Genomic DNA, 11,895 nt, shown 5'->3' on the forward strand with positions numbered 1-11,895 from the left:
ACAGCTTGTGATTGGTGGAGCCAGGATTGGACTCCCACCATCTGGCTTCAGAATCTGCACTCTGAAACCATTATCCAGACTGCCTCTGTATCTACTCTGAAAAGAGGAGTCCTAGAGAAAGAACACCTCAACCAAATACATTAATCTTCTAAAGATGTAGTTTTCAGCCATGAGACAAATTGTAGGGGGTGGGGAATGCTCTCCAGAGCCATTATCTTGTACTTTATTTTTTATTTATTTATTTATTTTATTTTTTTAATAGATCTTTATTGGAGTATAGTTGCTTCACAATACTGTGTTAGTTTCTGTTGCACAACAAAGCAAATCAGCCATATGCACACACGTGTCCCCATATCCCCTCCCTCTTGAGCCTCCCTCCCATCCTCCCTCTCCCACCCCTCTAGGTCATCGCAAAGCCGATCTCCTTGTGCTATGCTCTGCTTCCCACCAGCCAACTATTTTACATTCGGTTGTGTGTATATGTCGATACTACTCTCACTTCACCCCAGCTTCACCCTCCCACCGCATGTCCTCAAGTCCATTTTCTATGTCTACCTTTTTATTCCTGCCCTGCACTGAAAAGGTTCATCAGTACCTTTTTTTTTTAGATTCCATATATATGTGTTACTTGTTTTTCTCTTTCTGACTTACTTCACTCTGTATGACAGACTCTAGGTCCATCCACCTCACTACAAATAACTCAATTTCGTTTCTTTTTATGGCTGAGTAATATTCCATTGTATATATGTGCCATATCTTCTTTATCCATTCATCTGTTGATGGGCACTTAGGTTGCTTCCATGTCCTGGCTATTGTAAATAGTGCTGCAGTGACCGTTGTGGTACATGACTCTTTTTGAATGATGGTTTTCTCAGGGTATATGCCCAGTAGTGGGATTGCTGGGTCGTATGGTAGTTCTATTTTTAGTTTTTTAAGGAACCTCCATACTGTTTTCCATAGTGGTTGTATCAATTTACATTCCCACCAACAGTACAGGAGGGTTCCCTTTTCACCACACCCTTTCCAGCATTTATTGTTTCTAGATTTTTTGATAATGGCCATTCTGACCAGCATGAGGTGATATCTCATTGTAGTTTTGATTTGCATTTCTCTAATAATTAGTGACGTTGAGCATCTTTTCATGTGCCTCTTGGGCATCTGTATGTCTTCCTTGGTGAAATGTCTATTTAGGTCTTCTGCCCATTTTTTAACTGGATTGTTTGTTTTCTTGATATTGAGCTCCATGAGCTCTTTGTATATTTTGGAGATTAATCCTTTGTTTGTTGTTTCATTTGCAAATATTTTCTCCCATTCTGAGGGCTCTTTTTTTGTCTTGTTTATGGTTTCCTTTGCTGTGCAAAAGCTTTTAAGTACCATTTGTTTATTTTTGTTTTTATTTCCTTTACTCTAGGAGGTGGGTCCAAAAAGATCTTGCTGTGGTTTATGTCAAAGTGTGTTTTTCCTATGTTTTCCTTTAAGAGTTTTATAGTGTCTGGTCTTACATTTAAGTCTTTAATGCATTTGGAGTTTATTTTTGTGTATGGTGTTAGGGAGTGTTCTAATTTCATTCTTTTACATGTAGCCTGTCCAGTTTTCCCAGCACCACTTATTGAACAGGCTGTCTTTTCTCCGTTGTATGTTCTTGCCTCCTTTGTTGTAAATTAGGTGCCCATATGTGCATGGGTTTATCTCTGGGCATTCTAACCTGTACCATTGATCTATATTTCTGTTTTTGTGCCAGTACCATACTCTCTTGATTACTGTAGTTTTGTGGTATTGTTTGAAGTCGGGGGTGCCTGATTCCTCCAACTCTGTTTTTCTTTCTCAAGATTGCTTTGGCTATTTGGGGTCTTTGTGTTTCCATACAAATTGTAAAATTTTTTGTTCTAATTCTGTGAAGAATACCATTGGTAGTTTGACAGGGATTGCATTGAATCTGTAGATTGCTTTGGGTAGTATAGTCATTTTCACAATATTGATTCTTCCAATCCAAGAACATGGTATATCTCTCCATCTGTTTATGTCATCTTTGGTTTCTTTTATCAGTGTTTTATAGTTTTCTGAGTACAAGTCTTTTGCCTCCTTAGGCAGGTTTATTCCTAGGTATTTTATTCTTTTTGTTGCAATGGTAAATGGGAGTATTTCCTTAATTTCGCTTTCTGATTTTTCATTGTTGATGTATAGGAACGGCAGAGATTTCTGTGTATTAATTTTGTATCCTGCAACCTTATCAAATTCATTGATTAGTTCTAGTAGTTTTCTGGTGGCATTTTTAAGATTTTCTATGTATAATATCATGTCATTGGCAAATAATGACAGTTTTACTTCTTCTTTTCCAACTTGTATTCCTTTTATTTCTTTTTTTCTCTGATTGCTGTGGCTAGGACTTCCAATGCTATGTTGAATAATAGTGGCAAGAGTGGACATCCTTGTCTTGTTCCTGATCTTAGTGGAAATGTTTTCAGTTTTTCACCACTGAGTATGATGCTTGCTGTGGGTTTGTCATATATGGCCTTTATTATGTTGAGGTAGGTTCCCTCTATGCCCATTTTCTGGAGAGTTTTCATCATAAATGGGTGTTGAATTTTGTCAAAAGCTTTTTCTGCATCTATTGAGATGATCATATGTTTTTTATTCCTTAATTTGTTAATGTGGTGTATCACATTGATTTGCGTATATTGAAGAAACCTTGCATCCCGGGATAAATCCCACTTGATCATGGTGTATGATCCTTTTAATGTTCTGTTGGATTCTGTTTGCTAGTATTTTGTTCAGGATTTTTGCAGCTATGTTCATCAGTGATACTGGTCTATAATTTTCTTTTTTTGTGATATCTTTTTCTGGCTTTGGTATCAGGGTGATGATGGCTTTGTAGAATGAATTTGGGAATGTTTCTCTGTAATTTTTTGGAAGAGTTTGAGAAGGATAGGTGTTAGCTCTTCTCTAAATGTTTGATAGAATTTGCCTGTGAAGCCGTCTGGTCCTGGACTTGTTTGTTGGAAGATTTTTTAAAATTTTTATTTATTTAATTTATTTATTTTTGGCTGCATTGGGTCTTTGTTGCTGTGCATGGGCTTTCTCTAGTTGTGGAGAGTGGGGGCTACTCTTTGTTGTGGTGCGTGGGCTTCTCATTGCGGTGGCTTCCCTTGTTCCGGAGCATGGGCTCTAGGCACATGGGCTTCAGTAGTTGTGGCACGTGGGCTCAGTAGTTGTGGCTCGCGGGCTCTAGAGCACAGGCTCAGTAGTTGTGGCGCACGGGCTTAGTTGCTCCACGGCATGTGGGATCTTCCCGGACCAGGGCTCGAACCCGTGTCCCCTGCATTGGCAGGTGGATTCTTAACCACTGCGCCACCAGGGAATCCCTGTTGGAAGATTTTCAATTACAGTTTCAATTTCATTACTTGTGATAGGTCTGGTTATATTTTCTAATTCTTCCTGGTTCAGCCTTGGAAAATTGTACCTTTCCAAGAATTTGTCCATTTCTTTGTGGTTGTCCATTTTACTGGCATATAGTTGTTTGTAGTAGTCTCTTATAATCATTTGTATTTCTGTAGTGTTGTGATTTCTCCTTTTACATTTCTAATTTTATTGATTTGTGTCCTCTCCCTTTTTTTCCTGATGAGTCTGGCTAAGGGTTTATCAATTTTGTTTATCTTCTCAAAGAACCAGCTTTTAGTTTTATTGATCTTTGCTATTGTTTTCTTCATTTCTATTTCATTTATTTCTGCTCTGATCTTTATGATTTCTTTCCTTCTACTGACTGTGTTTTCTTTGTTCTTCTTTCTCTAGTTGTTTTAAGTGTAAGATTAGATTGTTTATTTGAGATTTTTATTGTTTCTTGAGGTGAGATTGAATTGCTGTAAACTTGCCTCTTAGAACTGCTTTTCCTGTGTCCCATAGGTATTGGGTTATTGTGTTTTCATTGTCATTTGTTTCTATGTATTTTTTAAATTTCTTCTTTGATTTCTTCAGTGATCTCTTGGTTATTTAGTAGCAAACTGTTTAGCCTCCATGTATTTTTGTTTTTTACAGTTTTTTTCCTGTAATTGATTTCCAGTATCATAGCATTGTGGTCAGAAAAGATGCTTGATACGATTTCAATTTTCTTAAATTTTCCAAGGCTTGATTTGTGACCCAAGATGTGATCTATCCTGGAGAATGTTCCATGTGCACTTGAGAAGAAAGTGTATTCTGCCACTTTTGGATGGAATGTTCTATAAATATCAGTTAAATCTATCTGGCCTATTGTGTCGTTTAAAGCTTGTGTTTCCTTATTTATTTTCGTTTGGATGATCTGTCCATTGGTATAAGTGAGGTATTAAAGTCCCTCACTATTACTGTGTTACTGTCGATTTCTCCTTTCATGGTTGTTAGCATTTGCCTTATGTATTGAGGTGCTCCTGTGTTGGGTGCATAAACATTTATAATTGTTATATCTTCTTCTTGGATTGATCCTTTGATCATTATGTAGTGTCACTCCTTATCTCTTGTAACAGTCTTTATTTAAAAGTCTATTTTATCTGATATGAGTATTGCTACTCCAGCTTTCTTTTGATTTCTATTTGCGTGGAATATTTTTTCCATCCCCTCACTTTCAGGCTGTATGTGTCCCTAGGTATGAAGTGGGTCTCCTGTAGACAGCATAATATGGGTCTTGTTTTTGTATCCATTCAGCCAGTCTGTGTCTTTTGGTTGGGGCGTTTAATCCATTTATATTCAAGGTTGTTATTGATATGTATGTTCCTATTACCATTTTCTTAATTGTTTTGGATTTGTTTTTGTGGGTCTTTTTCTTCTCTTGTGTTTCCCTCTTAGAGAAGTTTCCTTAGCATTTGTTGTAAAGCTGGTTTGGTGGTGCTGAATTCTATTAGCTTTTTTTTGGCCGAAAGGCTTTTGACTTCACCATTGAATCTGAATGAGATCCTTGCTGGGTAGAGTAATCTTGGTTGTAGGTTGTTTCATCAACTTTCATCACTTTAAGTATATCCTGCCACTCCTTCTGGCCTGCAGAGTTTCTGCTGAAAATCAACTGATAACCTTATGGGGATTCCTTTGTATGTTATTTTTTGTTTTTCCCTTGCTGCTTTTAATATTTTTTCTTTGAATTTAATTTTTGTTAGCTTGATTAATATGTATCTTGATGTGTTTTTCCTAGGGTTTATCCTGTATGGGACTCTCTATGCTTCCTGGACTTGGATGCCTATTTACTTTCCCATGTTAGGGAAGTTTTCAACTATAATGTCTTCAAATATTTTCTCAGACCCTTTCTTTTTCTCTGCTTCTGGGACCCTATAATTTGAATGTTGGTGCATTTAGTGTTGTCCCAGAGGTCTCTGAGATTGTCTTCAATTGTTTTCATTCTTTTTTTTTCTTTATTCTGCTCCTCAGCAGTTATTTCCACCATTTTGTCTTCCAGCTCACTTATTTGTTCTTCTGCCTCCGTTATTCTCTTATTGATTCCTTCAAGTGTATTTTTCATTTCAGTTGCTGTGTTGTTCATCTCTGTTTGTTTGTTCTTTAGTTCTTCTAGATCTTTGTTAAACATTTCTTGTATTTTCTTGATCCGTGCCTCCATCCTATTTCCGAGATTGTGGATCATCTTTACTATCATTACTCTGAATTCTTTTTCAGGTAGATTGCCTACTGCCTCTTCATTTATTTGGTCTTTTAGGTTTTTACCTTGCTCCTTCATCTGTGACATGTTTTTTTGCCATCTCATTTTTTTTTTTTTAATGAGTGGGATTGTGCTCCTGTCTTACTGGTTGTTTGGCCTGAGGCTTCCAACACTGGAGTTTGTAGGCTACTGGGTGGAGCTGGGTCTTGGTGCTGAGATGAGGAACTCTGTGAGACCTCACTCCGATGAATACTCCCTGAGGTCTGAGGTTCTCTGTTAGTCCAGTGGTTCAGACTCGGAGCTCCCACTGCAGGAGCTTTGGCCTGACCCCGGGCTAGTGAACCAAGATCCCACAAGCTGCGTGGGTGACAAAAAAAAAAAAAGAACAATAAAAAAGTAAAAAATACAATTAGACTAGGAAACTAACAGATATTTTAGGAAGAATATAAAAATAAAATTATAGATGAATCAACAACCAGAAGGTACATCAGTGCCACAATAGTGAAAAATAGGAGGAGGGAAAAGCACTTAAAAAAAAATTATTTATTTATTTGGTTGTGCCGGGTTTTAGTTGTTGCATGTGGGCTCCTTAGTTGTGGCATGCGAACTCTTAGTTGCCGCATGCATGTGGGATCTAGTTCCCTGGCCAGGGATTGAACCCAGGCCCCCTGCGTTGGGAGCGCAGAGTCTTAGCCACTGCACCACCAGGGAAGTCCCTCATCTTGTACTTTAAATGGCTTTCTGTAGCAAGACTTTGTCTTTAGACAGTGACATATCTGTCCTTTTCTTTGTGGCATCCCACAAGACTGAGATCATCTACAGGGCAAGGACCATGTTCAGGTTATCTTTTTGCATCTCTGGCACCTCACCCAGGGCCCTCTCTCTATCCATGCTCTATTTCAGGCCCTCAATGCTCTCTCCTGGATCATGGCAACCATATCCTAATTGCCTGCCTTTTCCTCACTGGCCCCTGCTTGATGTTTTCCACAAAAGCTATTAAATTGTGAAGCTAGTCGTATCACTCTCTTCAAATTCCTCCTGGCTGATAAAATTTCTCCAATTGTGTTCCTTAGAACACTACAGCTCTGTGTGTAACCTATGTGTAACCTGTGTGAAATCCTCCACTAACAGGATTTCAGTGGAGAAAAAATACCATGGAGAGTTTTATGAAATTTACTGATGTATATAAAACTACAATATTAAGCATATCTATATAGTTATTATTATGCAGTTATTTACCTTTAAGAAATGTACATGCCCAAGGGTACAAGGAAGGCACTTGAAGAATCACATTACAATTACATTCCAGAGATTTGATCTAAGCCTGGATACCTAGGCAGCATTTGCCTACTAAAAGCTGTATTGGATATTGTCTCTATGACGCATGCAGATCTTTTATGCAGCTTGTCTTAAAATTTCAGTGTATACTTGTGACATTATCTAGCAAATGCTACACATGAAAGCTGTCTAATAGAACTTTCCGGGATGATAGAAATTTTCTATATCTGCTTTGTCCGATAAACTAGCCATTAGCTCCAGGTGGCTCTTGAGCATTTGAATGTGGATAGTGCAACTGAGGAATTAAATTTTTAAATTTACTTGATTTTAATTAATTTAAATTTAAATAGCTCCATGTGGTTAGTGACTGCTATATTGGACAACACAGCTGTACATGAACTCTGTGAACCAACATTTGATCTTTTCTTGCAGCAACTGATTTAACAGGGTGACCATTGTTTGCCAACCCCTTTAGTCAAGGCTCATGTTCTCTTGGCAAACCAGTTTCATCTTATGTTATTTTCTGCTTTGCTTTAGTCATATCAAAGTCTTTCGTGTTCTTCATATATATTCTGCTCTTTCTTTCCTTGTTACTTTGCTCACTTTCCTCCCTGTCTTCTGCTCCTCTCCCTACTCATCCTTGAGATTCAACTCAGGTCTCTAAGTTATTGCCACCATAGTACTTCTGTTTTTTGCTGTGTGTATCCCCAGATCTTAGCAGAATGCCTATTTAGTCCCACTGATCATATAATCTGTATATGAAAAGCATTTCTTTTGTGGTATTCTTTACAATGTAGGGTTTTGTTGACCATCTTTCTTAGATGAACAGCAATAAAGTATTAGAAATTATAACAGTTCTCTTCCTCTGCCATTTCTCCTTAGTGCCTCAGAGCAGAAGAGTGGTGGCATAGGCAACATATTAGTTATCTATTGGTGTGTAACAAATTACCCTATAACTTTGCAGGTTAAAACAACAAACCTTTATGATCTCAGTTTCTATGGGTCAGGAATTTGGGAGCAGCTCAGCTGAGTGCTTCTTGTTCACAATTCTCATGAGGCCACTGTCAAGCTCTCAACTTGGGCTGCCATCATTTGAAAGTTTAGCTGGGGAAGGATCCACTTCCAAGCTCATTTGTGTGGTTGTTGGGAGGACTCAGCTTCTCACTGACTGTTGAGTAGAGAACTCAGTTCCTTGACATAAGGTCCTCTCAATAGGCTGCTTGATTGTCCTCACAACCTGCAGGCCAGCTGTACTTAGAGCAAGTGATTTGAGAGAGAGAGAGAGAGAGAGAGAGAGAGAGAGGGAACTAAAGATGGAGGCCACAGTATTTATGTCTCAGAAATGACATCCATCCCTTTCACCATATTCTATTGGCCACACAGACCAACCCTGATACATGTAAGAGGGGCTGCACAAGGGTGTGAATATGAAGAGGTGGGGATCTTGGGGGCTGGCTCTTATCCACCTTAATGGCACTATTGCTCATTTTTCTTTTTTTTTAAATGATTGCTTTTATTTATTTGTTTATTATTTTGGCTGCATTGGCTCTTCATTGCTGCGCACAGCCTTTCTGTAGTTGCATCGAGTGGGGGTTCCTCTTGTTGCGGAGCCCAGGCTCTAGGTGTGCAGGCTTCAGTAGTTGTGGCACACTGGCTCAGTAGTTGTGGCTCACAGGCTCTAGAGCACAGGTGCAGTAGTTGTGGCACACAAGCTTAGTTGCTCTGTGGCATGTGGGATCTTCCTGGACCAGGGATCGAACCCGTGTCCCCTGCATTGGCAGGTGGATTCTTAACCATTGTGCTACCAGGGAAGCCCTGGCACTATTGCTCTTAAGGGTCTCTGGACCACATTATTACTGGAATCAATGACTGAGTGTGCTCCCTAATGTTTTCTCAGGTGTCAGGCCCTCAGCAACCAACTCTGTCACAGGACAGTCTTCAGGACTGTGGACACAGATGAGAAAACTCACAGGCAGAGGCAGAGCTTGGCTCAGAACCTCCATCTTATCTTCACGCTCCCATCTTTGTCACCAGATGACACTACCCGGGCAGTATAACCCCTCTCAGCCTTCCCCTTGGCCAAGTCAACCCTCTACCATCCTCATCTGTAAAATGGGTATGCTGATATTTCCCTAGTTACCCAACGGAGTTGGTGTGGACCCAAGGAGAGAATTTAGTGGAAGTGCCCTAAAACCCGCCCAGCATTTGACATGTATGGTGAAACCTTGGTGGGCCTAAGGCACTAGTTCTGAAGACCACCCTTCGGCCCTCCTCCTCGTCACACCTGCTTTCCCACCATAACGTTGCTCTCTAGAGGGCCACACATTGCTTCTACTTTAACAAGTCCGAAGACCAGCTGTTTTCTTTTGGTATCTTTTTATTACAGCTAAAATTCCAAGGGCTGCAGGGGGAAAGCTGCTGAAAACACAACAGGCCCTGGGCCTCACTTCAAAGCAGCTTTCATCATTCTTCACACGCTATTTTCAGGACCCTCGTCTGTTCTCTCCCAGGAACCAGATTCTCCTGGAGATTTTCCTCAGTGATATCACTATTTACAGAACTCTGGCCCTGGACATCATGTTTATATCTGATTTGTACATGTCCACATGGCCCATAAAGTTTATAAGGGGGTTAGAGAGCTTTTCCTTGTTTGTAAATCTTTCCCTGCAGACTCCCTCTAGGAGTAGGGAAGAAGGAGGCAGGAACAAGAGAGGAAGGGGGCATGAGATTGAAGGGAGAGAAGGGTCAGAAGCATGGGGCTTCCTTCCTTGAGCTTCTCCCCATCATTTCCCTCCTTCTAGAGGGGTCCATGTGAGGGTCTGAAAAGTCTCCCTTTCACCATCTGTGAAATGGAGATAATAAGAGTGCCTATTCATGAGGCTGTTCTGAGGATTAATCAAGCTAAAGAACGTAAAGCAGTTAGCATGGGCCATAGAAAATAGAAAATAGAAAATTTTCCATAGAAAATAGCAAAAATGCAATGCATTTTAACTGGAAAAAGTGACAAGAGTTTTCTATGCTATTCATCCACTGCCCTGCCTCTGTCCCTCAGGCATCCCAAACTCATCACCTAGCTGACTGTTGAGTTGTTCTCACTTTGAAAACCCTGGCTGCTCAGAACCTCTCCCTGGGAATTCCCCGGCAGTCCAGTGGTTGGGACTCCGTGCTTTCACTGCTGAGGGCCTGGGTTCAATTCCTGGTCGAGAAACTAAGATCCCACCAGCTGCACAGCATGGCCGGAAAAAAAAAAAAAACAACCCAACTTCTCCCTGCAAGGACCATCTGATACCCCCCAAACCCCCAATAAGCACTGGCATAAAAATAACTCTTTACAGGCATACTTTCTGCATTTTTGAAGCTGAGATTTGTCCCATTCCAAAGTAGATATATTATTGGGTACAACTCCATGGATGGCTGTGTGAACATTTCTGAAATTTAGGAGGAAACATTTCAGAAAACATTTCATACATACTCTTCCCCAACTCCCACCCTGCTTGGAAGGAAGTGTCTGCAGGCCAGTGGAGGTACTCTGGAAGAATAATAGGTCAATAATAATTCACCCTGGTTACACAAATTCTCTTGGCAGTTTCAACCAATTGGAGTTGAGGAAAGTCATTGCAGGATGTGTCCACCCAGGCAAGGCAAAGGAGAAAAGATTGTGAAATTATTTTTTGAATTGCCTTCAACTATCAAAATAGGTAACTTGGAGTAAAGGAAATTTGATTCCTGAATTATTTACAGTTGTCTTGAGGATGTTCTTATCTCTGAAATCCAAGTACCACCCCCAACCCCCAAATTGCCATTGTCCCCCATAATGCAGCAGAAGTGGTCTTTTAAAAATGTAAATCTGAGTAGCCAACCCTGTTTATAAACCCTCACTGACCTCTCGTTGCTCCCAGGTTAAAAACAGAACAACTGAATGTGGCCTTCCTGACCTGGCCTGATGGGGCCATGCCCCCCTCCCCAGGCCCACTGCACAACTCATCTGAGTTCCTCCCACTTCCAAGCTTCACATGCCCTTTCCTCTGTCTGCAAGGCCTTATCTTTCCTCCCTTTGTCTAGTTAACTCCCTCTCATCCTTCGGATCTTATCTCAAAGACCACTTATTCCGAGAAGCCTCCCTGACAACTCCCCCAGCCCACCTAGACCACGAAGGAATTTTTCAGCCACACACTGTATTCACCATGGTGACGCTTTCCACACCACTATTACATGATCCATTGTGTATTTATGTGTACACTTGTCTCTCCTGCCAGAATGCTCATTTGCTGAGAATAGGGGCTTTGTCTGCCTTTTCCACCCTCTCAGCTCCTTGTCTCAGTACCCAGAACCAACTAGGTGCTTAATAAGCACTTGGTCCATGAATGTCTGATTCCCAGAGTCAGCGGTATCCACCCATTTTTCCGTCTTGCAGGACTTTGATAAATAGAACGTGGCCCACATCAGGGTACTATCTGATGGATCCAGAAAGTCCCTAGATTGCCTAGAGTGATTGAATCAGAGCATTTTAGCAATAGAAAAGAAGTGGGATTTTATTCGTCCAACCCTTCATTTTATAGCTAAGGAAACTTATGAGCAACAAGGTTAAGGTCTCTCAACTCTTTAACTACAGAGTTGAGGCTAGGATACAGTCCTCAAAATCCCTACCATGAACACTTCTTATTAAGCAAGTAGATCCCCAAAATGCCAAATAAATGCATAGTTCAGATATAATTGTAATGCTGAATGGTCCAGGCTGCCCCACTCCCCCCATCACATGACCAGCTCCTGTCCCTCCCTGAGAAGACACAAGCCTTCGTGTTACATTATCACTCTCCCTTATTCTGATACCACCGAGGGCCCTTCCTTTGAACTCTGCATTGCCATGGCAACTGCTGCTTCTCGAACATCAACATCACTACCCACAATTGATTATGCTGAGGTGGATGGCTGCCAAGCAAATCGTAGGCAAATTTTTTTTTGAGTTAAGAGGGCCAAAAGCCTCAGATCAAGTTCAAATTATT

Source organism: Monodon monoceros, unplaced genomic scaffold, assembly GCF_005190385.1.
Source record: "Monodon monoceros isolate NGI ecotype Baffin Bay Population unplaced genomic scaffold, NGI_Narwhal_1 Super_Scaffold_2, whole genome shotgun sequence".
NCBI lineage: Eukaryota > Metazoa > Chordata > Mammalia > Artiodactyla > Monodontidae > Monodon > Monodon monoceros.